Genomic DNA, 26,924 nt, shown 5'->3' with positions numbered 1-26,924 from the left:
ACTCCTGCACGCCCCGTCCGCCCAAATAGTATTACCACTCAGGCTGATTTACACCAGCCCCCGATTACTCCCACCCTCACTCCGCCCTTAGAGCAACTACGCACTACAGAAGAGTTAAGTTTCCCTGCACTTCCTCATGCCCAGCCCCCCACCCCTAATCCCCTTGCCCAAGTATTTCCAATTGCTTCCCGTGCTAGTGGTGCACAACCCAAAAGAAAACGCCAATCACGCTCAGCCTACTCCCGTAAAAAGGCAAAAGTGGCAGTCTCCCAACATCTCACAATGACTAATGCTCAGGCATGTAATGTTTTACCCGAGGGTCCTTCGAGATCACAGTCAGTATGCCAAAGCATGGGAGAGGGTCTAGTCATTTCCACCCCAGAAGTTGAGGGGGCGCAGGCACAGGACCAGGGAAGGAATGATAAGGAATTCATAGACCAAGTCTGGGAAACACTAAAAAAACTTCTCTCACCACTCGACCTAAGACTATCTAGGATAGAAAACAATCTACTCGAGATGGAGAAGAGCATTATTGCTCTGGCTACTCTCGGCCTGAGAAGTCTTGAAAACCAGGGCCTGTCCTTATCTGACCCACATTTGCCAGCTCCTGTTGTGCAAGCTGAGCAGCACCCCCCACCAGTACCTGTTGGTGCAAGGCCCGTTCCTAAGCCGAGGACTGTGGCTGTGGACCAAGTTTCCACAACCGCTAGACCCCAGGCCACCAAACCGCAAATTCCTGCATGGAACTCTAAGTCACAAAAATCAAATTCAAATCAGGTAGCACCCACTAGACCCCATCCTATTGAAACCCAGGGTCCTCGCCCAAAAGAAAATTTTAGAGGAGGCTATATAGACCTTCCTCCAGAGGCCAATGACTATGTGGTCGTGTTGACAGGCGTCCCTATGCTCGGCACTGACCAATACGAAAACCACTGGTCATTGAAAAATAAAACAATGCACTGGCTTAACGTCAACAGACCGATTCCTAATGGCAAAAGAAGCCGAGTAATGATGGTCCGTAGAATACCCTGGGTGGGCCCAACAAAGAAATCTAAGCAAGGGGACTGTGTAGTTGTAACTTTCGAAGACCCACATACGGCACATCATATCTGTTCCTGGCCAACCAGTGAAGAATCTTTAGTCATACCAAGGCCGTTATCCTATTTTTATCCTCCACGCCAAGTGCATACCCAAGCGGATAACTGGTCCTTGGTGCAGCATCATCCATGGAACACCCACCCCACGAGGCAAAAGGACACTCTTTTACATTGGAATGGCCTTTCAACTTACAATAGATTTGGAGGTCTGGAGGAGGTCGATTGACTCTCTATGTCCCCCGCTTGCTCACAACTACGAAAAGCATCATCTCCACATGTCACAGACATAGTTGGAAATCAAACTTACGGGCCACCAATTAGCCAAGGCGGGCTTCTGACTCACACACCCAGTGCCAAGGAACTGACTAAAATGGCTATTTTAGATTGCACGAGGATGGAAACGAGGCCAGATAGCCACTGCCCGATCCCCCCTCCTCCTGTTCAATCTAATTTAATGGAGATCGAACTGCCCGACAGAGCTGCCCCCGCCGCACTTCACCGGATCGAGATTCCTTCAATACCAACTATTCCGGACGAGGATAATCCTCCCTTACCCATTCATGTTCCTAAAAACTCTTCATCTGGTGAATCTTCACTGAAGATCTTAAGCTGGAATGTGGCTGGCCTTGAACGTAACCTTGATAACCCGGATTGGAACACTTTCCTGGCACCCTATGACATTTGTTTGCTACAGGAAACATGGTGCCAGGAACCTAGACATAGAGTGGGGTTTTCGACCTACTACGTCCCGGCTGTACACCACCAAGGCTCTAAAGGACGCCCGTCCGGCGGTCTTCTTATCTGGATTAACATAGCTCTAGACCTCAGTGTTTCCCAAAGGCCCACTGATTCTTCTGACCTTCAATGGCTCACACTCCATCACAAAGGGGGAAGGAAACTAGAACTATTTAATCTCTACTTAAGGGGCAACAGGAACGGAGGATCTCTAACCTCTTTAGGCTTAAGCAACAACCTGGCTGCCTGCGACGCCGACTCTTTCGTCCTGCTGGCAGGCGATTTTAACTGCTGTTTTGAGCCTTTAGCTAAAGAAGACATTCTGGACACTAACGATGAGGATAATAGGAGGGGTATCCCCATCTTGAACCTTAACCCGATTCCTAAATGGACACAAAGGGCGATCAATATAAATGCTCTCTGTATGGAGTATAACTTGAGAGCAACAAATGGGCGTTCTAAATCAGATCCCATGGGTGCCCATACATACAATAGGACGGGCCACTCATCCAGAATTGACTTTGTTATGCTCAATTATACCCTCTGGCCATACCATCAAGACATGGAGGTTATAGAGACCTGCAACAGCGACCACAACCCTCTCGCTTTAACCATTTCTGTTCCCTGGCAGAAGGGCTCTCAAGAAACTACCAACCAGATATGGAAAGCTTCACATGAGATCCTCCCTTCAAACTGTGGCAGACGCCTTAAATGGGCAAGAGTCTCAGCAGATGAGGCAAGGATGACACAAGCTGAAACCATCTTATTAGAGGCTGAATCTAAGCTCGACACCACAAAGGGCGATAGCAAGATGTTCTTATCGCTATTTTTAGAGACTGTATCGGCATTAAGTGGGCTATTCATCATTCCCAAACCCAGCTCCAGAACCGCTTCAAAAGGAGCCCCGAGAGCAAGCGAAAAGTGGTTCACAGCAAATTGCCGAATTGCTAAGGGTGAACTTGTGGCCGCAGTAAAAGGAAAAGACCAAGCTACCATCAGGTCTGCAAGGAAACTTTACAGGAAATCTGTGGCTGAGGCCAAGCGGACATATGATTTCAACTTTTGGCGTGACCTAACGGAGGCGAGCACAAGGAAAGATGCTAAGGGGTTCTGGGACTTGCTAAGATCAAGAGACAAGCCCATTGATCAACAACTGACTTGCAATATCCCTGGCGCTGTCTGGTTTGCCCATTTCTCGAAATTGTATTCGGCTCATACAGGGCCCCTCCAATCAGACCCGCTCCTATGGCCCAGTTCCATAGATTTCCCACCAAATGAAGTCCCATTCACCACCGTGGAAGTAGAGAAGGCAATTAGTTGTATTGTTTCCAACAAAGCGGCAGGCCCCGACGGGGTCCCGGGCGACCTGATAAAAAATAATCCCCCAATTTTGGAGCAGATTAATTGCTGCACTTCTTAATGAGGTTATGCTGGGGGGGTCTTTCCCTGACTCTTGGAGGGGCGCTGAAGTAGTCCCCATTTTCAAGAAAGGTAGCAGGGAAGACCCAGCCAATTATCGCCCCATCAGTTTGTTGGACTCGACACAAAAGGTAGCGGGGAAAGTGGTATTGGGTAGGATTCTGGAGTGGGTGGATGAAAATCAGATATTGTCTGATTTCCAAGCGGGATTTAGATCAGGGACAGGCACCGTCGAGCAGACATTCCGCCTTTTAATGCTCTATTGGAAGGTAGTGGTGCTAGGAGGGGGCAGTTTATACTTAGTCTTCATAGACTTAAAAACAGCCTTCGACCTGGTCCCACGAGCATTATTGTGGAAGGTCCTTGATGGGTTAGGTCTACCCCCCTACTTGCTGGCCTTGCTGATAAAATTCCATGACAACAACTTTGCCCAAATCAGATGGGGTGCCCAGGGAGAAAAAACACCGTGTATCCCAGTAGACAGGGGCGTCCGCCAGGGGTGTGTGCTTGCCCCCACTCTGTTCTCGCTTTACGTCAATGGAGTGGTGGAGCACCTTCTCCAACATCCTGCAGGTGCACCATCCCTGGCAGGAAGGAAAATCCCGACGCTCCTGTTTGCGGACGACACCCTTCTGATTTCGAAATCACCTGCAGGCATACAGTCACTACTTTCCAGCTTTAAGGCCTTCTGTGACACCAAGGGATTAGCCATAAATATTGGCAAGACCAAATTTCTTGTCCTCAACCCCCCTAAGAAATCTGTTAAACCCCCCACTCTAGACTCTGTCTCATTAGAACGGGTCAAAGAATTTGACTATCTAGGCATACGTCTTTGTGATAGTATGAGCTGGAAGGCCCACCATCAAAAAGTGTTTTTAACCCATAAGAGGGTTGTTGGCGCTCTACTCAAAGAACAGCGTGCTTTCTCCATAAAACCGGTTGGGCCACTTCTGGACATTTATAGGGGTAGGGTTGTGAGTGCAGCACTGTATGGCGCAGAACTTTGGGGAACCCAGAGAGTTGACACCTTGGCCCACCTAGAAAATAAATTTCATAAAGATCTGATGAGGCTACCCCAGAGCACCCCCACAATTCCACTCTTGCTCGACGCAGGTACTCGCCCAATCTGTGAGCAAGCCAAACTACGCCCCTTATTACTGTGGTCCAGAATTTGGAACGTCCCCGAACTCCACAGCTATGCAGATGCCCTAAAAGACGTATTGTCCTTACCTGGCTGGCACAAGATCGCCTGGCTTAGAGAGGTCAAGAAGGCACTGTACATGCTTGGTCTAGGACCCGCGTGGGAAAATAAAACAGCACCACCCAAACAAGAACTGAAGAAGGCTTATTGGTCTTGGGTGGATAACGAGAGACTTGGTAAACCAAACCATCCAAAAACTGTTGCCAATTTCCTGATGGTCAAAGATATCCCCTCCAGAGAACCATATTTGGACCTGATCCACAGTTCACATGATAGGGCATTATATTTTAAATTTAGGGTTGGGGTCTTACCTTTATGCCAGTTTACCTCTACCTGGAAACCACCCTTGCAAACTGTACCCTACTGCCCATTCTGCGAGCTAAAAACAGAATCCGTCGCACACTTTTTATTTGAGTGTCAAGCCTATTTGGCTCCTAGACGGAGGTGGTTGAAGCCTCTTTGCAGGAGCCTGGGAACTCGCTCACACCTGGAAGCCATAAGAATACTGCTCTCGGACGCAAGACCTTTTTTTGCCATCTGTTTGGCAAAATTCCTAGGCTGGGCTTGGCGCATAAGAACCGCTAAAGAAATGAAGACCCAATAATGTGTCCCCTTTTTTAAGTCATGTTTTCCTCGTGTAAAGGATCAGATGTTTTTAATGGTATAATGAATTGTAAGTTGCTTGTTTTGATTATTGTTTTTATACTGTGATGTTTTGCTTTTATGATATGTTTTATATATCGAAATAAAGCTTACTACTACTAATATGGTTACTCCTCTGGGTTGTCCAGTCTGATATTTTGTCTACAGTTCATGGTCCTGGACAGGCATGTTTGATGAGAGAAGTGACTGGGAAGATCTGTTTGGGTGAACTTTATTACTATCATCTCATATCTGAGAGCCTTTAAGATGTAAAGCAGCCCACATAGAATTATCTAATTGGGACCTGCTGTGCTGGACTAGAGTGCAGTTCTTGGAGTGACCAGGTTTGTGTGTCAGATCACTTCAGGTATTCAATGTCTGTTCAGCTGGTAATGATTGGATGTGGCGTAATGGCTGGAGCTGCTGACTTCGGGGCTGGTGTGATCCAGATTTGAGTCTCGGAATCAGAGTCAACATCCTCTGATTCTGGGCAAATCACTTAATCTCCCCGTACCTACCAATCAGTGCCTTGAGACCCTCACAAGTGATCTGCAGCACTTTACAAATCCTGTATTTAGGGGCTGGAACAGTACTGAGATAAGATCAATAGCAGGCAGGTCTTGTGTGAGGCTAAGAGCATTAAACAGAAAAAGGGAGTTATTAGCCAGCCTGCGTGAGCTATAATTTGCTGCAGACTGCTGAGTGTTATGGTATTATTGTGGGCCAGGACAGTTAGATAGGAGTTCTCATATAGAAATGAAAAATAGATGCACACAGACAGACAGAATATCACTTTTTGTTGAGAAAATGCTGTTTTTCAAAGAATGAGAGAGAAATGTAGACATTTTGCACTATATAACTCCAAAATATGTACAGCAATAACAATTGTTAATGCCCTTCTCCAGGACTCCTACGTCTGTATTGTACAAATTGATTGGAGCATGTGAGTATGTTCCTCTTTCAGCTCTGGTGAAAGACATTTTGGAGGACCACGCAAAATGGCATTTTGCCATTTGTGCATTCCCTCACCCTTAGCTACATGGCCTTCATGTATTGCTTTTGTTGCAGTCTAGTGTCCTGTTCTAGGTTCCCAAGGCTTTTACCTACACTCTCCCTAAAATAATGCCTGTCCTGCCTGCCTCTAAAGTTTCCGAAGCTCAGATCAAGGCAACTATATGTTTAATCCCCATTTATGTCATTTTCTGCCTGCAGAGCTCAACTAGTGCTCCCTCTATCAGTGCAGCAACTTTTCTTAACCACTGTGTTTTGAATTGACACTGTATCTGTCCAACAGGCCTATTGCTCTCAATATATAGAGTTGGTTTTGGATTTCCCCTTTCAAACATTGGCTTTTTTGACTAGCATCTTTCAGCCATTGGCTTGAGACTTAGTTCATCACATATTTTCTCAGCAATCTGGAGCAGTCATCTTACCTAATGCTATTGGTGTATCCCTCCACCTCAACTCAAGTACCTAATTGTACTGCATGATGGACTACTTTACATTTATTACCATCTCTTTCTACTCCTGCTGTCTCCCGCCTGCATACCTCGCACTAATGTGCCTAATGCTGCATGCATTAGCACATTGAACCCAGACCTGTTAGGTCTGCCAGTGCATATCCTCTGTGCAATTTTTCACTCTTAGAAAGTTCTTGTCTCCCTAATAACCCCATCCTTGCACACCAAAACCCCACTACGAATCCCCAGCAAAATGTAATATCAATTTATCTTAGAATGTATTTCTCCCTCTGTCAGCGTTGAAGCTAATTCTGAAGTTTGTGTCTTGAAATATTCCAAAGGAAAAAAAAGACCTCGAAAAAACCCAAACAGAAGGTTTATTTCATGCTATAACAGGGCAGAGTCCGCCATAGGTCAAGCTAACCTTGCTATCCCACTGACTAAGTTACAGCCCTACCTGCTCCTTTTGTAACATTACTCTTTTCGGAACCCTCCACATTTCCTGTTGCGCTAAGTTATGGCGCTTTTAGTTTCTGAATGTAAATAAAGAAACAGTAAATGTCGGATTCTCTGGATAAACACTCAACCTCTAACCATCCCCACCTTAAACCCTTCCTAGGCCGTAGGCTATGGCAGGAGTAGGCCCAGCAAATACTGTCACTGTGCAGAGAGGCCCATTATCATTCTGTGTGTGATAATTAAGCCGACATACAGAAGATAATTGGCCGATAGCAGTCTATGCCAGGTCGGGGAGGAGGTGCTGCAGGCCATTAATCACAGCAAGAGCGCGTGCTGGCCCATGCTGTGAGAGTTACAGAACTCTCAGGCTGTTTTCAGGGGGAACCTCGCTCCAATGTCTGAAATTTCGGACAAAAGGAGTCTGTGGAAGAAATCCTCATAGACAAGAGGCCCAAATTACTGGCAGTACATGAAATTTGCGGTCACTGTATATGGGCCATTTCTCCCACAGCCATATTCCAATGAGCTATAACAAGTTTATGAGTTTCACAGTGTATCTGCTAGATTACCCAACATTCTGTATCTCTTGCTGGCATTCAAATTATTTCTAGGCTACCTTCAAGATCTAAAACAGAGTGGCTAAATCCCTCACGTTCGCCCTGTTTTGACGCTTTCTAAGGAGCTGTTTTACAAGTTTGTAGCTCTCCCATCTTCTTAAGCTGTCAGTTTGATAACTGACACAACCATTTCCTCACTTCTATCATCCTGATCGCTATACCACTACTCTCTACTGATTCAGGAGCAGGTAGTGTTTTCTTGAGTTCACTTCCTCTGTTAATATCTTAAAGAAAGAATGCAGGGAGGGAGTGGGTTTATAGTTCCTTCCAATTTTAGTCTCTCTTCTCCTTTATTAATAACTACCTCAGAAGATTGATTGATAGGTTTAAGAACTTATTTAGTATCCTTTTTGCGTCCCTCTTTTAAATGTACCTTTTCTTTTTTTGACTTAATTTCATGGACCTACGTAAATATTTATTTTACTCCTCTTCCCACCTTCTAATTCTACCTCTTTTTCTCTAGGTTGCTTCATTCCTGCAGTGCGTCCTTTACCATCTACTGATAGGGTTGAGTCACTTACTTTGATATTCAAAGACATTTGCTTGATGCTCGTACTCCTTGCCATTATGAATGGTTCCGCTCCATGTCCTGGGTAGACCCTTGCTTCACTCTAACACACTTAGACATCCTCCCTCTCTCCAGATCTCCACACTCAACTTCCACCCCTTTCCTAACACCAAGACTTGTTGGCACGCTTGGATGATATCTCCCTCCAACTGCACCTTCTCTCCTGGAAATTCCAAGGTTTGAAAGCTCTCTCATTTGAATATCTCCCCTTGTTAAGCCCACTCCTCTCTCATCCAAACCAGCCCAGATGCCCCGCCAGTAACATCGACACAGCTCTCCATGACCATCCCTCCTCCCCTACAATCTCCAATACCGTTCCCTTCATAACGCAGCTTCTCGCCCTAGATGTTCGCTGACTTGTCTCCAATGAAATTTGACAGCCTCCTCAAGTCCTATTCGTCCAGCACGGACATCAACACGAGTCCAAAGGATATAATTCAAGCTATTCACTCTAACCCGAACAGAGAACCCTACCACAACCTCAGAATCATAAACAACTACAACCTCAAGAGAGTTAACATCATTCAGACTCCTCCCACCCATACTCCGGTTACACTCAAATGCATACTACTCAACTGTAGGTTGCCAACAAACACGCCTACGAGATCTTCGACCTCATACAACATAATGAGATTGATATCCTTATCCTCACTGAAACCTGGCTCAATCCCTCTTCCACTCTGATTCTAGACCTCTTAGTGCCCCCACCCATGACATAATTTATCTGGACAGAGTTAAGAAAATGGGAGATGGCCTAGCCTGTATACATTGAAGCACGCTCGCGGTCTCCCTCTCAGAGTCCTCTTCACCATTAACATGCAAATATCTTTGCCTCAACATCTCTAGTAACAATCAGCTGGTCTGCAAACTACATACATTCTATAACCCCCCTTGCGACAACCTTCCATTCATTGAACAATTAATGGCAATCATCTCTGACAATGTGGATTCAGTGCAGTCCCACATCTACCTTGGAGACTTTAACCTTCCCTGGTCAAATCCTAATGACCAAGCAGTAGCATGCCTCAATTCCTTCTTGAAGGGTCACAAATTGGTTCAACATCGTGACCAGCCTACCCACAGAAAAGGGGAAACTCCTGACCTCATTATCTCCAAAGGAGGCACCATCACATTAGACTCCATCATACCCTGCGATTGGTCGGACCATCACATAATTTCCTTCCATATCAACTTGGAGGTATCTCAGAGTAAGGTTCAAACAACTAAACCAAAGATCTGAAAAAGAACCTTTAGAGAACTCAATACCTTTGGCCTAGCAACCCGCTGTAAACATGCCCTCTCTTCTTTAGTGGACATACATGAAGTCCATGCACTCACAGACTTCTATAACTCTTCTATTTCTAGCATCATGGACGATATGGCTCCGCTCCATCAAAAAAATGCACCTACTAAACTATCTAAACCATGGTTCAATGGCAACCTTAACTCGGAACGTCACAACCTAAGGGCCATCACACATTCCTGGAGATCGGCTCCATCCGCAGACCATCTAAAAATCCTTAGATCAGCTAGAAGCTCTTATAACAAACAATACAAAACAGCCAAGACGGATTATTTCAGATCTCAACTTAACCAAGCGGCTAATTGACCCAAGAAACAGTTTGAACTGGTTAAACAACAATCCGTGGTAGCCCCGAACCGATCTGCTTTGGAGGTCAGTCCTCCCTCATGTGATGATCTGGTGGACTTTTTTAACGAGAAAACTAGACTTATTAACATTGATCTAGAAACCAGAAGGGCTCTATTAATACCCAATGGCCCAGCACCCCCCCTGGCCTTACCAGACCAGGCCACACCCTGTAGCTGGGCCATCAAGCACAACGCTTCCTTGGACACATTTACCACCCTAAATGAAAATGATATCAAAAAGGTTCTCCGGAGTATCAACTAATCTAATCACTTCAATGACCCATTACCACCCACCATCTTCACAGCAATCAAGGATACAATCTCCCCCTTCAGAGCAAAGATCGTCAATGCATCTCCAACACAAGGTATGATCCCAGAATGCCTAAAAGAGGCCCAGGTAACACCCATATTAAAAAAAAAAACTACAGCAGACAGTACATACCTTAACAACTTCTGCCCTATCTCCAGCATCCTCACACTAGCCAAACTCCTGAAAAATTGCGTCCAATCACAACTATGTGCGCACATTGAATATTTCCAGCTCCTGGACCAACACCAATTGTGCTTTCGTAGTGGGCACAGCACTGAATCGGCTCTCATTCATGTGATGGATGACATCCTAATAATGCTTTATATAAATGAATCCTGCCTTCTTATCCTACTCGACCTTTCCTCTGCCTTTGACACGATCAATCATGACAACCTGCTAGATATTCTGGAGCAAAGGATGGGTCTCTCCGGTCAGGTGCTCGAATGGTTCTCATCCTTCCTCCAATACAGGTCCCAAAGAGTTAGCGCAAACCACTGATTCTACCAGCCATCCCCAGTCACCATGGGGTTCCCCAAGGGTCCTCCTTAACTCCCATTCTCTTCAACTTGTTCCTGGAACCTTTAGCTAATGTTCTAAAATCCATGGACATTCGATTCCATATGTATGCAAACAACACCCAACTCTACCTGAAAATCTCCTCCCCGGATAACATCACGTCACTCATTTCCACCCTACTGACTAGTCAAACCTGGCTAACAAAGAACTACTGTATGTCACAATATAACGTATCCTTTGGACCAATTATAAGCAGTCAGACAAACTTACATTTATCACCATACTAGTCAGTACATTCTTTCAAATTTGAGCAACACTAAAGATGATGCAAAAATAGTCAGAAATCATAAAAAAGTACACAATTTATTATACTATTAAAAATTCACATTAAAAAGGGATAAACAATATATCCTAATACAGTACATGCAGGTAATAATCACAGAGTGGGAACAAAACAACACAATGGTTAAAAAATGGAAAGGGATACTGTGGTCCAATTTTAGTAAATCATATTCCAATTTTGTATGTATATCTATCAAATTGGAAACGTTGTATAGTCCAATGATTTAGTGTATCCCAATACAGAAGGGCATCGACGCGTTTCAGTTTTGGCAAATTAAATTCCAAGCCAACACCTTCATCAGGATAACATTTTTAACATTCCCACAATATAAGGAAAATCTGCAAGAATATAAAAATACAATATCAAACACATTGGCACTGATATATTATTACTAACTACTTATTACAACATCATCAAATAGTTGCTCCTTTGGAAACACATACTAATACATTTAACACATTCATAACACATTCGTAATTGCAATTAAGCATAATTATTCAGCATGGAAAGCGTACTTTAAAATTCCCAGATGCTTAGACTGAAAGTCGGTGTCTTAATACTACCCAATTCCAAGCCTGAAATGGTGAGCAAGATTGTGATTACGCTCATACAAATAGGTGGACAAAAAATTGCAGTCTATAGGGTAGAATAAGGTCACCTCAAAGGTGTACTTTCTTATCTCATTAATCCCTCACCGTTGTATTTAGAGATTATTTACCTTGTTATATTGATAATAACAGGCCAATTTAGATCCTTCCAGTATTTGATCTGGAGGTAGGAAATAGGTAAACGCACCACCCACTGCTGAGCCCCATTTATACAAAAATACAGTGTGTTCGCAAATGTAAATCCCCCCCGACTATCAGCTAACCCAATCTATGTATAAATTTCATAGGCGGCAGCAGTGGGTGGTGCGTTAGGCAGACGACCTGGTCCTCATCAGCCGGTCTCCCATTGGACTCCAAAACCTCCTGAACAGAACCAATAAATTTTCAAAAGCAAATTCTTTAACAATCAATCTGAACAAAACTAAAGTCATGCCAATGAACTACAACAAAAAACGGAAACCCGCATGGTATCTGGACAATCAAAGACTAGAACTGGTGGCCTCATACAAATATCTAGGAGTCATAATAGAGGGCAACGGCTCCTCCAAGCAACAACTAGAGGCCATCTGCCGGAAGGGCATGACCTTTCAACTATCAATAAGGCCCCTGCAGAAAGCTCTCCCCGACAGGACATTAGCGCCACTCTTACAGGTAATAAAGCTCGCCTACAGCCCATGCTCTCCTACGGCAGCGAATCAATGCGAGGCAAAGATGCAAGTACTCTGGACAATACTATCAGTCGTGCATATAGGGCAATCATCCATCTCCCTAAAAATTCTTCGCCCGCTCAAATTTGCCTTGAATTTGGACTATTGAAACAATCTGTGGAGAGGAAAGGTCAATATATAAAAAGCTGGCGCAAAATTAAAGACTCGGAGCAAGGATCCCTAAACACCAACTTATGGATTGAGCTTCACGCCAAAGAAATCTCACCTGCAAGGGCCTACTTAACAAACTCATTGGAGAGCCTAGGACTAAATACGCTCTGGGAAACAAGAATGGATTTTGGGACCTTTAAAAAAGCAGTGTCGAAAGTCATCAAACTGGTCTCCTCACTTGAGGACCGAGCCACCCTAACCAAGAGAGCGCATGGATGGGTTGTGCTTGAAGGGTAAAGAACCACAAAGCCACAAGAGTATCTATCAATGGGCCTTACACAAAAAACAAAAAACAAGTTCCTAAACATGCGCTTACGCAATATACCCATAGCACGTCATCTGGTACCTTGGAAAAGGCCTGATCCATCAAACGCATGTCGCCTTTGTCAATCTGCGAAGGAGGATCTTATACATATCATTTGTATTTGTAAAGCTCTTGTGGATGTAAGGCGTTCCATGCTCTGGCCCCTATGGAACCAGAAGGCGTAAAAACATGTAGGCAAGCAGTGATGCTCTGCTTCAACCCCGAAGAGACTCAGTTAAACTGTAGAACAGTTAAATACTTTGAAATAGTGGCCAAAAAATTAAATGAAAACACAAGGGTGCGAAAAACCAACCACACAAGGAGAAAAGTAGTCTTCCTTAATGGCCCTTAAAAACTATAAGACTGTTGGGCGAAACAATTAATCGGTATACAACCTTTACAACGAATCTTTTACCACGCACTACCATTACAACGCAGTCATTACAACGTAAACCATTACAACGCATTGCGCTGGGGGGCGCTCTAGGATATGGGTAATACGTTTAATTTACTATCCAACACCTTCCCTAGTGTCCACGGGGACTGGAGTTGGAATAGTAAATTAAACTATTCACTATCCAGCACCCCAAAGCGCTATGCGTTGTAATGGTATGCGTTGTAAAAACCGCGTTGTAATGGTATGCGTGGTAAAAGTATGCGTTGTAACGTCATACATCCCAATTAATCACATCAGGAGAACAGAGATCTCTGGAACAACTTACAGCCCTAAGAACTATAAGTATTAATAGCTGTGACCAACAGGAAGACATACTAATTTATTATAGACTCCTTGAGATTTTACCAATGTGCAATATCTTCTTGTTTGTAAAAGTTTTTTTTTAAATAGTCAAAGACTTTTTATCTTTTGTGTAATATTGTGAGTTTTTATTAACTGTACAATAAAACAAAATTCAAACCCCCCGTATTATTATCTCAGCTAAATCTCTAGGAATCACACTGGACAAACATCTGAATATGAAGTCTCATATTAGCAATGTGTGCAAGGGATCTAGCCACCTTCTGAGAACACTCAGGAACTAACCCGGGGCGAAGCACTACGCTACGCTCGCGTAGTTTGCGAAGTTTGCGCAACTTCGTACTATGCCAGCTGCACGTAGCACATTGCGAACACGCGTAGTGCAGCGCAGTGTAGTGCAACGGTCATTTTTTGCTTGTTCGCTGTACTCAACATCATGTTCGCGACCGGGAGCAAGCAAGATTACATCCCGTGAGATTCTCAACGTGGGGAGGTCAAGTTTCTCATTGCGAGTGTTTGCGCATGCTCGCGACCGCTCGCAATGAGAAACTACCGGTTTGCGTTAAGAAAGCTGCTGCTCGAGTAAAAATCTACTCGAGCAGCAGAAAACTACAGCTCGCACTGTGCAATATGCCGTTTTCAATGATTGCACAGTGCCGGATGCTTGTACACACTGTGCAATCATTGAAAGCACATCTTGCACAGTGCGAACATGCTACTACGCAGCTCGCGTAGTGCTACGTGAATTTCGCGTAGTACGAAGTGCACTTTGCGTAGCTTCACGTAGCGCTACTTCGCAAACTACGCCCACCCTTATCAGGAACCTCAAACCTTTCCTACCTCAAACATATTTCAAGCAAGTGGTCCAAGCGCTTGTTTTACCGAGGCTTGACTATGGCAGTGCTACGCTATGTGGCCTCCCCAAATACTCTTTGGCCCCCCTAAAGGCATCTTTGAACGCGGCAGCCAGATTGATAATGGGCCCCAAGCGAAACGCCCACATCTCCCCTGTCCTAAAATCTCTAAACTGGCTCCCCTACGAAGATAGAATTTAACTAAAGATTGCCTGCTTATCACACAATGCCCTCCACTTCAAAACCCCCAACTACCTTGTGCAAAAGCTAGAACTATCCGGAGGGGGTAGACCATCGAGGAGCAGTGGCGGTGCGTCCATTAAGGGCGCTGGGACGTTGCCCCCCTACCAGCCGTCCGGACCGCAGCTCCCCCGGCTTTTGTGAACTTAAGTAAACTGAACTCTTAGTCAGTGTACTTAAGTTCAGTCTGAGATCGATCATGCATCATGACAATGCCTGTGAGATAGCATGACGTCGGACCGCCCACCTGGGCGGTCCGACCCGACGTCATGCTAACTGACAGGCATTTACATTGTCACACCAGGGGCAGCAGCACAAGTGCGCGTGAGTGGGGACGGAGGGCCAATTTGTTTCCGTGCCCACGCATGCGCATTAGTGCCTGCTGTGGCTGGCACAAGGCTCAAGCCTCCGTCTTTTAATGGGCTGGGCGGGCAGAGAGTAACTCTGCCCTAAGGCGCCAGGATTGGCTGTGGAGGATCGGCAGATGTTCCTGTAGGCGGCTAGGCGCCAACAGCAATGGGACCGGGACCCCGGAGCACAGACGGCGCGGACCTGGTAAGTTTTGAAACGTTTCATTTTAACCCCCGGCCCTGCGCGACACGACCCAGGCTAATGTAAGCATACGTTGCTTTAAGACTAGTGTTCTCCTGGTGGTGGGTGATTAATGTTAAGACAAGAAACGGAGTTTTGAGTGATTCGGCAATCGGCTGCCTTTTCTATTCAATCCTGCATGCTCGCAGCAGTATATTTATAGATAGATTTCTGGCACGGAACCGCTTTTCTCCCTCATCTGATGGCAATATCCCAGGCCCTGGTGCCTCGGGCTCTGTAATGTGGCCGGCAGGTTGGAGCAGCCAAGTGGAAGCATTGTCTGCAGAGTTGCAGATGGTAAAAGATTTTATGAAAGGCCAAAGCATGAGGTCAAGCCAGCCAGCTTCCTGCTTGAAGCATCCACGTTTAACAGGAACTGCCTGCCCGCTACTGCCCGTTTGGTTCAGTTTGATCTTGAAATCCGGCCCTCTCTTTGTTTCTGCCTAGAGAGGGTCGCTCCTGCGCTGAGGGCGGTTTCAAGGTCCCACGCTGTCCTTTCCAGCTAGAGAAATTCTTCCTAAAACAGAATGTTGCCAGGGGGACGGAGCGACCGTGCCATGCTGGGACATGAACATAAGGACTGCAGGTGTTGGTAGTTCAGAGGGATAACACACCCGCTGCAGAGAGATCTGCGTGTTACTAAAAATCACTAGTAGGAAAGAGGTTCACTCTGATTGTCATCGTCTGAGGTTAGTTAAACCTTTATAGCTGCGATTGGCATGTTATTTATATTAAGCTACAGGTCCGAGTAACACATACATCCTGTGCTTGAAATGGAAAAATAGAAGTGCAGGTACTCTGTACCAGAGTACCTGCTAGTTTTTGAATAGTGCCGGCACTCTTCAATTAAAAGCATTACGTGTCTCTGGGGATTGCCTGTACTCTCCCATTGAAAGTATTACATCTGCCTTGATACACACGTATTAACCTCTTTTTACACATCTGCAAAGGGCTTCTAGTAACACAGCACACCAGAGAGGAGAGAGAAAGTTGGAGGGGGGAGAGGGCGAGTCAGGGGAACAGGTTCTTCTTTGATGGAATACCATATGAAAATAAAGCACATTTAGATTTTAGACCATTACTACCTTTTGGAGACAAGTTCATGGGGAGCCAGGAAACTTATTTGTCGATGTTTGTTTTGGTTTACCTGGCTCTAACAGATCGTGGTTGAATGAAGTCAGTCTTAGGGGCGCAAACACGGCTGGGGGCAATTGCAGAACGTCTTCGCATGCAGTGACTAACAGCCTACAACTACAATAACGCCAGTGTCTGTGGGGAAGTTGCTTGCATTCTCGGGTCTGTGCTAAGCACCCCCACCTGCTCAGAGGCCCCAGCAGACGTGGTGTTATCTACTGTAGTCTGTCACCAGGCAATGCCAGGCCTAGACAGGCTCTAATAAAGGAAACCTATTGAGTGCAGTGCAGTGAAGGGTGAGTGATGTCTGTGTGAGTGCAGGGTGAGTGATGTGTGTGTGAGTGCTGGGTGAGCAGTGTGCCTGTGTGAGTCCAGGGTGAGTGATGCCTGTGTGAGTGCAGGGTGAGTGATGTCTGTGTGAGCGCAGGGTGAGCAGCGTGCCTGTGTGAGTCCAGGGTGAGTGATGCCTGTGTGAGTCCAGGGTGAGTGATGCCTGTGTGAGTCCAGGGTGAGTGATGTCTTTGTGAGTGCAGGTTTAGCAGTGTGCCTGTGTGAGTGCACGGTGAGTGATGTCTGTGTGAGTGCAGGTTGAGCAGTGTACCTGTGTGAGCCCAGAGTGAGTGATGTGTGTGTGAGTGTGGGGTGAGCAGTGAGCCTGTGTGAGTCCAGGGTGAGTGATGCCTGTGCGAGTGCAGGTTGAGCAGTGTGCCTGTGTGAGTCCAGGGTGAGCGATGTGCCTGTGTGAGTCCAGGGTGAGTGATGTCTGTGTGAGTGCAGGTTGTGCAGTGTGCCTGTGTGAGTCCAGGGGGAGCGATGTGCCTGTGTGAGTCCAGGGTGAGTGATGTGTGTGTGACTGCGGGGTGAGCAGTGAGCCTGTGTGAGTCCAGGGTGAGTGATGCCTGTGTGAGTGAAAGTTGACCAGTGTGCCTGTGTGAGTCCAGGGTGAGTGATGCCTGTGTGAGTGCAGGGTGAGCGATGTCTGTGTGAGTGCAGGGTGAGCAGTGTGCCTGTGTGAGTCCAGGGTGAGTGATGCCTGTGTGAGTCCAGGGTGAGTGATGGCTTTGTGAGTGCAGGGTGAGTGATGTCTGTGTGAGTGCAGGGTGAGCAGTGTGCCTGTGTGAATCCAGGGTGAGTGATGTCTGTGTGAGTGCAGGGTGAGCAGTGTACCTGTGTGAGCCCAGAGTGAGTGATGTGGATGGGTGATTGCTGGCTTAGTAATGTGTCAGGGAAGGGTGAGTAATGGGTCTATGAGTGCAGGGTGACTGTGCCCATGTGAATGCAGGGAGAGAGATGTATCTGTGCAAAGAGACTTGTCTGGCTACTCCCAGATATGTATTCGCCAAGCCACCTCTTTCTCAAATGTGCTTGAGAATACACCATTTGCCCACCCTTTTTTCAAAATGTTCTCGTGGGAGAACCCCCGAAACCCCCATAGGTGGTTCGGCCTCGCTTGCTGCACTCGCTCGCCACAGTGCAGTATTTACGCCTCACCACTTTCAAATGTCACCAGCCGCCACTGTCGAGGAGTGCTAATTCCCTCCTCTTGAAACACAAGATCTTCCGCAAAAAGAGAACCTGCCAATGAGCCTTCTCGGGCGCTGCACCAAAAATGTGGAACTCTCCGTAGAATCTCTTCCAAGGTTGCCTTCAAATTGGAAGCATAAAGATTCCTCATGAATAAGTTCTTACCTTAACAAGAGGAGCGACTGTCAGCTCTAATCACATCGGACATTCTACAGTATTGGTTGTCAATCTTGTATTTTACTGTTGTATGTGCCCCCTTTTTGTCATTATGTTTCATTGACTAGCCCATTCTTCGCTTACCCCAGGTCCTTTATGTATGCACTATTTGATTCAATGCCTATGTATATTACTTATTTGACTCATGTACTGATCTGTTACCTCATTTCCCTCAAACTGTAAAGAGCTCTGATATCCTTCGGGATCAAGTTTGCGCTATATAAAACTTTATAAATAAATAAATAAAATGGCTCTATCCTGCTCTTCCCGTAGTGCTGGTGCACAATCAACCTGCCGAGTGCCACGCACACACCTTTGCACCATAGTGGAAAGGTGTCTGTGTATGTCAAGACTACACTTTGTTCTGGAAGGGCACCCACCGAGTACAAAATACTATGTTTAGATTTACTTTAAAACTTTTCCCCCTGTAGATGTGTGCTATACATTGCAGCACACAGGCAAAGTGGGAAAAGTTAGGAGAAATACAATGATTTCTGCTTTTTAAAACCTGCTTCAAAGTGGCAATAATTTATGGTGCAACACCCTGTCTACTATTGTTAGTAGGTAGAGATATGTGCTAAAAACTGTGGTTGCTTGGGAACGCCCATGTACCTCACATAAAACGTTCTCTGGATGCATAGCAACTCAAAACAGAGCACTTGCTTTGCTTTCCTTCAGGCAACTCTCCAGGATAAAACATGTAAATCCAACCAAATATATTTTTTTCAGGCTTATCTCACCTTTGTAAATCTGACCCATATACTGATGCACATTAGTGGAAAATAGATCCTTGCATCTAAATGCTACTGAAATTAAAAAGTAAATAATTATCGTCAATTTCTAGTAAGCTAAAATGGCCAAAATTTATGGAGGCATATTATCAAGAAACGGCGTTAAAATTATTGCTGTTTTAGCGGCACAAAACTGCTGCTAAAGCGGCGATAAAGGGCATGATAATATGCCCTTGTTAATTCCAATAGAACCCCATGTTCTGGTGTGAACATGGACTTCTATTGGAATTCTCAAGGGCATATTATCAAGCCCATTATCGCCGCTTTAGCGGCAGTTTCCTGCCGCTAAACAGGCGATAATTTTAACACCGTTCTTGATAATATGCCACTTGTTTTTTCAGTTTCATGTATACAAGTGAAAACATAATGTCATGCTCTAAAAGCTATCTCACAACTAGCGGGGGTTCCTCCATTAGGATGGAGGAGTGCTGCCCCCCCCCTGCTATCACCTGAAAAATAAAACAATGATAAAACGGGTTTTAAACTATTTTTATTATTGTTTTATTTTAATCGCCCTGGACCCGCCCCCAGGACTCTGACAAGTCTCCGGGCGGGTCCAGGGGGATGACACTGATGTGGGGGAGTAGTAGTGCACTCCCTTGTCCCTTCTCTGTGCATAAGTGTTTGGCCGGGAAAACCCTAAAACGCAGTGAAGGTTTCTCCAGCCAACCTGTGATGCTGGGACTGGAGAAAGCAGACACAGGCTCCCAGTCGGCCTGAGCGTGCAAAGTCCCAGCGCTCAGGCCAATCCTGATGCTGCTTTCGAGCCGCGTCATGATCAGCCGCAGTGCATTCGGCGGTGGTGGCGATCAGGTAGGTTTTTTTTTTAATTAATATTTTGCACCCTGACCCTCCCTCCCCAGCACCCAAGCCACTTTGGCATGGGACGGGCTGCTACTACTCACAGCTACGTGTCATTCACTGTAGTCCTTGTATTGGCATAGGTACTACTCTGGTTTTTTACCCTAAGGGTATCTATTTCCTGTTGGCATGCTACGTTTTGCTTAACAAGTGTCTTCAGGACCGGACTGGCTGTAGCGAGCTCCCGGCATGTCCCTGGTAGGTCGCCAGTGTAGTGGCTGGTTTTGGGCCCCCAGGGGTCTGTTTTTGGTACAGGGCTGTTTTTGAAGCATAGCTGCAATATCGGCCCCTGTAACAAAATCGGCCGAAATTGGCCGTGGCAAACAGCTCGGCTGTACCCCAAGCACTTTGCAAGGGCCAGTTTTGGTTACCAGTGCGGTCCTGAGCGTCTCTGATTATAACATTCTGCTTGCTTGCCCATAGTTTTTTTTCCTCTCAGAAGACAGTGCAAGTATTGAGAACAACTTTATTTATCATAAATCTTTTCCAGAATGTATCTGTTACCCTGTTATGATTCAGTGTGGACCGCCCTCTTATTCCTTTTTTAAACTAACCTTTGATCTTGCCAGACTGAGTATGCATAAGTCATACTAATGATCTACTGAGGGCAATGACTGCAGTGACACAAAAATGGATTGAACTTGCTGTACCCGGTTCGCGAATGTGCTTTCATAAATTCACAAAGGTGGAACATGATGTATTAATTAGTGGTTGGAAGAGATTTATGCTAAGCTACACCAGCTAAAGCATCCAGAAAAATATTCAGACCAATGTATACGTCCGATTAAAAATGAATTCACTGAAATGTTTAGTGCCTCTAGCATGTGCCTTTTATTTATTTACATTGTTTTTCTATACCGTCACTACACCAACTGATATTAAAGTTCTTTATATGTAAAATTAGGTGCTTACACAGGATAAGCACACAACCTTGTGATCTTCATCTATCATCTTGATTCAGGCGCGTTTGGATGCAATCGATTCAGAAATCAAACCCTGGGTGCCCTTCAAAATAAACACGAAAATAAACACATCATGCCATATTTATTAAGGTGTTGCACCAGCACTAGTGTAATACAAGATGATGGGAAGCGAGGCATGCAATCTTTTTTACAGCGTTTACTTTATACAGCGCCAAAACCGATTTGAATTACTTTGCATCAAAGCTCTTAATTGGGTGTGGATCAGCGCAAGCACCAATAGGCTTTGACACACAGTCCGATCTACTAAGAAAGCAAGAACATACTGGGGCTTATTTACATGCCCCTTGAGTCACTTTTGCGTAATTTTTAAAATGGAAAAAGTGAGGTAGGGGTGGCGCAAGGGGCTTGTAAACAAGCCCCACTGTCTTCAGAAAACAGGTGCAAACAAGGGGAAATGTGTTCATTTCTCAAAATAAAAGCACATTGCGTGTTGGTTGTAGTGCACAGCACGCAGTCAGTATGTTTAAGCCATTTGCTGTTGTCCATATATAAGATATTTTACTAGAAGGGCACTGGGCAGTGTTTAATGTGTAAATAAAAACGGGCCAGCACCGAAAGCTCTTCTCTGAAGCATGCGGCGGCTACAATTAAATGCAGGAGCACAGAATACTGAGGCAGTGAAATCCTAAATTCACCTCGGGCCTCTTTAATCCATTAACATGCCCTTAAACTCACTGTTGCAGCTTTCTGGTTTCTCCTTTGTGAAGCTTTTCCATCGTTTTCTACCTCCGTCTTTCATATATGTTTTTTTTACTCGCAGTAAATGCCTGATGTAGTAAAGTAAGTTCCGGTTCAAAAAATATGTGACGTGCTGTAGTATGTGCACTTTCCCCCCAATGAGGACACTGGAGCCGCTGCTTGGTTTAGCTATTTATTACTTATTATATCCCAAGGAGCGCCGAGCACGTCCTACGCCTGGGCCGGCTCTCGCGCTTCTGCTTGGCTGCGCGCGCAGCCCCAAACATGGCCGACCGCACGTCACGTAGCGTACGTGACGTGCAACACTAGAGCGCTCACTACATATCTCCCCTTTTTCCCAACGTAACATATTTACAAGTTCTCACTCAGGTCACAGTCTCTGAACCTCGCTGGCTTGACCACCGCCCTGCCCCTCCTGGTCAGTCTTACCGGGGTGGTGGCAGTCACTGCTTCATTCCTGTTATCACTTCCTAGCGCATCTGCGCTGGCTTCACTGACACTCTGATCCTCTACATCCAGTCTCTCCTGGTTGGTTCCATCAGTCTCTGCAGTTTGTTGAACTTCTTCGACGTCCGAGTCCCCCCCTTGTTCTTGTGGTGCCTCTCTTCCATCTTCATCTCCTCCGTCTGTTCTGTTGTCGTTCCAGCATAAGATTTTGTTTCACCTGGCCATGCGGTCTTGCGACCAGACATTGCCATCGCTCAGCAAGGCCGCCCTGCCCCTTACTTCCATCACCTGCAAGGGCTTGCTGTATTTACTTTCACCCTTTCTTTGTAGCGTGGCCAGTTTTATTCGCACCCATTCTCCTTTCTCCAATGCTGTGTGCTTCACGTTCTTTCGTGTGTTATAGTGCCTGGTGTACACGGCCTGGGCTCTTTCCAGGTTGGCTTGCACTACTGCCGGGGACCACTCACTCTTGATTAATTTTTCCTTCCACACCCTGTTGTCTTGGGTGAATGGCTCGCGACCTCTCAGTATCTGGAATGGACTGTAGCCTGTCCCCGTGGGGGTAATCCTATATGCCACACCAAGTGCCATATCTCCTTCTCCCAGTCTTTGTTGTCTGAGATGGCCGCTTGAATCGACCCCATCACCACTCTATTGAAACGTTCCACCAGCCCGTTGCCAGCCGGGTGGTATATGGACGTGTGCTTCGCCATGATGCCGTTCCTCTGCATGAACTGGGACCATTTTTCTGATCGGAATTGGGGGCCATTGTCACTGAGGATGCTCTTTGGGATTCCCTCCCTTACAAACGTATCAGCCAAGAACTTTACGATATTCTCTGTGTCCATTGTTTCTTCTATTCTCAGCTCCGGCCACTTGGAGTATCGATCCACTAAGACACAGATGTATTTCTGTATTCCCTGGGCGTTTAAGACAGGGCCCAAGATGTCCACGGACAGTTCCTCCCATGGGTTCTTCGGAGGGTCGAATTTACCTAAGGCCGGGCGCAGGGGTTTGAGTGTTTTGTCTGCGCCTTGGCACCTTGGGCACTCCCTGACATACCTCTCGGCCCGAATGTCCATTCCTGGGCACCAGTAGTTCTGTTTGGCCCTCAGTTTCAGCTTGCTGACGCCCAGGTGTCCATCATGTAGCATGTCCAGCAGCTTGGGGATGATGTTGGTGGGGGGTATGACCTTCTCTCCTCTAAACAGGAATGTGCCCTGGTCGTCCACCGATAGTTCTTCTCTGACCTCAAAGTATGGGATGAGTTCCCGCCAGGTTTGCCTCTTGTCAGCCCATTCCTTTGTGACATACGATTTCACTTCTTCCAGTACCGAGTCTTCCTCGTACGCCTGTTTCCATTCCTGGGGACTAATGGTCATTTCTTGGTCTTCTGTGAGTGCCACCCATTCTTCTGTCCCCACTTTGTCTTCGATACTGGGTTCCATTGCTGCTGCTCTGCTTAGGTAGTCTGCCACTCTGTTATTATTCCCCGGGATGTGCTCCACGTCATACCTAAATTCCAACAGCTTGAGCTACATCGTTGAGATCCTAGGCGTAGCGTCGGCATGGCCGCTCAACGTGAGCACCTTCAGCAGGGGCTTGTGGTCCGTTCTCAATCTGAACCTGGTACCCCATAGGAACTGTCTGAACCTTGACATAGCCCACACTACGGCCAGCATTTCTTTTTCGATCACACTGTACTTCTTCTCCGTGTCACTCAGGGTGTGGGACGCGAAGCTCAGTGTCTCCAATCTTCCTTGGCCTCGATCTTGCATGAGGACTGCTCCCAGTCCCTTATCGCTGGCGTCTGTTGTCAACACTGTGCTTCCTTGGGGGTCATATCCTTGCAACGGGATAGCACCTGCCACTTCCTTTTTGACGACGTCAAATTCCTCTTGAGCCTCCTTCGACCAGTGGAACTCACTGTTCTCTCTCGTGAGTAACCTCATGTGGTGAGTTTTGGAGGCGAAGTGCCGTACGAATTTCCCATAGTACTCTGCCATCCCCAGGAACGATCTGACTTCCTCCTTGTTGGATGGCGGGGGTGCCTCGCAAATCGCCCTCACGTTGTCGGCTTTTGGTGTCACTCCTCGCACCCCAATTTCGTGCCCCAGGTAGGTCACCTTTTCCATTCCGATCCGGCACTTGGTCCATTCTGCCGTGAGGCCCTTCCTTTCCAGGATTCCTAGTACCTCACCCAGTTTCTTGTCGTGGTCAGGTCTGTCTCGTCCCATCACCAATATGTCGTCCTGGAAGTATTGGACTCCAGGTGTGTCCTTGAACAATTGATGCATAAGCTTTTGGAAAACGGCTGCAGCCGAAGCCAGTCCGAAAGGCATGCGGCGAAACTGGTAGCACCCAAATGGAGTAATGAACGAGGTCAACCTGCGACTCTCTGGGTGCAGGGCAATCTGGTGATAGGCGGAAGTCAGGTCTATGGTGGAATACCACCTGATACCCCTGGTGCTGGCCAACATCTCCTCTATTCGGGGTAAGGGGAATCTCTCTACCACAATGTTCTTATTCAGTTCGCGCAGGTCGACGCACAGCCGGACCTTACCGCTGGGTTTCTTAACTACCACCAGTGGCGCCAGCCACTCAGCACACGTGATGGGCTCAATGATCCCCTTCTTTTGTAGCTCCTGTAGCTCGTTCTTCACCTCGTCTCTCACTGCCAACGGAATGTTTCTCACTTTGTCGGCCACTGGTACTGCACCTTCCTTGAAGATGATCTTGTGCGCGAATTTGTCCAGCTTGCCCACTGTGCCCCCGAAGACCGTTGGAAAGTCCTTCATCCATTTGTCAAGGCTTGGCCCATCCTCCTGTTCTGTTAGCAGTATTTGTTCCTTTCCGCCCGGATCCAACTTGATACCTAAGTCACCTTGGTCGAGCCACCCCAAGACTGAGGGGCCTCTCTCGGACACATAGAGCTTGCATTGGGCGGATCGTCCTCTAAACTCGAAGTTTAACCGTCTGTATCCGGCCATCGGTATGTGGTCCCCATTGTACGTGACCGGGCGGATGTCCAGTCTCTCTAGCTCAGGGCCCAGTAGGGGTGCGAACTTCTCCTCCCATACGGCTCTCTGGACGATAGTGTAAGGCGATCCGGTGTCTGCCACCACTTGAATCTCGACGCCTCCCATCGCCATCTCCAGGACTGGTTTCATCGTCCTCGTCCCATCGACTCCCAGAACTTGGCCTTCCACACTCAGCACCTCCTCATAAATGCAGAGCACAGTTACTACCTCTTCCTCGGGTCTGTCTTCCAGTTCTTCTTCTTCCTGGCCAACATACTTCACGGTGTTCTTGGAGGCTTTCTTCCGACACACCTTCTCAAAATGGCCGACAATTCCACAGAACAGGCATTTGGCGCGGAACGCGGGGCACTTCCTGTCGTGTGCCTCGTGCAACCAGCTTCCGCACCTGTAACAGGACCTTTTGTTGCCTCCCGCCGGCTTGGTAGGGGGGCCGGTGTTACCTTGCCACCTGCCCGGACCCTTCTCTGATGACCTCCTACTCTGTGGGTCTCTGCGGTGTTCTTCGTTGTCCACCTTGTTCACCGTGACGCTGGGCGCTGCTTCTTTCTTCGTTGCTGCTGCACATCGGCGCGCCAGTTCCGCCCTCTTGACGATGACAAGCACGTCTTTAAGCGAGGTGTCGCCGCTAGCCCACAACTTGTCTTGCACGTTCGTGCACGTGGTGTGCATCACCACTTGGTCCTTTATAAACTCATTTTCCCAGTTGGCGTACCTGCACGAGGATGCCAGCTTCCTCAGTGCCGCCACATACTCCTCCACCGTCTCTCCTGGCTGTTGCTTTCTTTGTTGGAAGTTAAACCTGTCCACAGAGACACAGACCGATGGTTTGAAATGTTCATCCAGGTCTTCTATCGCGTGGGCGTACACGTCATCGTCTGTGGCCTCCCTCTTTTTTGGTACTAGGCTTTTGTAGATCCTTAGGCCCTCCGGGCCTAGGTTCAATAGCAAGGTGCGTTTCTTTCTCGGTGGCTTGAACTTTTCCTCGCTTTCATATTCTAAGACCTCTATGAAATTGTCTATGTATTCCTTCCAGTCCTCCCATTTCATGAGAGGTTCCCCAGGCCTGGGTAGGAATTGAACTGGCGCCATCGCAAAACCTGCTTGCGCGCTCATCCTTTCGCTTTTGGCGGTTAGTGGCGCTCCTCCTAGCCCTCCCGGGCTTCCTGGCGCGTTTTTGTGCTCTTCCTCGTGCGTTAGGGGTGGGGGGCTGTCCCTTTCTGCCCCTTCCCGCTTGGGTGAGGTAGCCAGCTCGGTTCCCTGCAGGCCGTGAGTCGCGATTCACTTTTGGCGCGCTTTCTGCCGTTGCTTCTGGCAGTTTACTCACTGTTGGTCGACCACCCTCGTTTTCTGCGCTCTTGTTGGCTCTGCCACGCTCCTTGGGGTGGTTATTTGGGGCGCCGTCACTGTATTCGACCCCTTGTCCTGCTGGATGCTTTGCTCCAAGGTGCTGTCCTGTTCTCCCAGCACCGACGTCTTTTTTCGTGTTGTGGGGGTTGGTGGTCTGCTCATCCCACCCTCGTCGCCATTGTAGTATGTGCACTTTCCCCCCAATGAGGACACTGGAGCCGCTGCTTGGTTTAGCTATTTATTACTTATTATATCCCAAGGAGCGCCGAGCACGTCATACGCCTGGGCCGGCTCTCGCGCTTCTGCTTGGCTGCGCGCGCAGCCCCAAACATGGCCGACCGCACGTCACGTAGCGTACGTGACGTGCAACACTAGAGCGCTCACTACACGTGCCTCCCACTGGCAACCACCGGCTCAAATTAAGCACTGTGGAAGGTATGCTTCTAATACACACCCTATGCCAGGCAGCAAAACACTCGCCTCTGCACCATGGTGCGAGGCTGAGTATGACATAAGTCAGCCTTATTGTGCACAGGGTGTGATAGCAGCAGCAGGTCAATTTAAGTGCACATGGCTCTGTCCTGCCCTTTTCCCTTCACTTCAGGCAGCACAGGAAATTGAATTTATGGGTA

The sequence above is a fragment of the Lissotriton vulgaris genome, chromosome 8 (assembly GCF_964263255.1).
Source record: "Lissotriton vulgaris chromosome 8, aLisVul1.2, whole genome shotgun sequence".
In the NCBI taxonomy this organism is placed as follows: Eukaryota; Metazoa; Chordata; class Amphibia; order Caudata; family Salamandridae; genus Lissotriton; species Lissotriton vulgaris.
The sequence above is the reverse complement of the archived record's forward strand: the minus strand, read 5'-3'. Positions refer to the sequence as shown.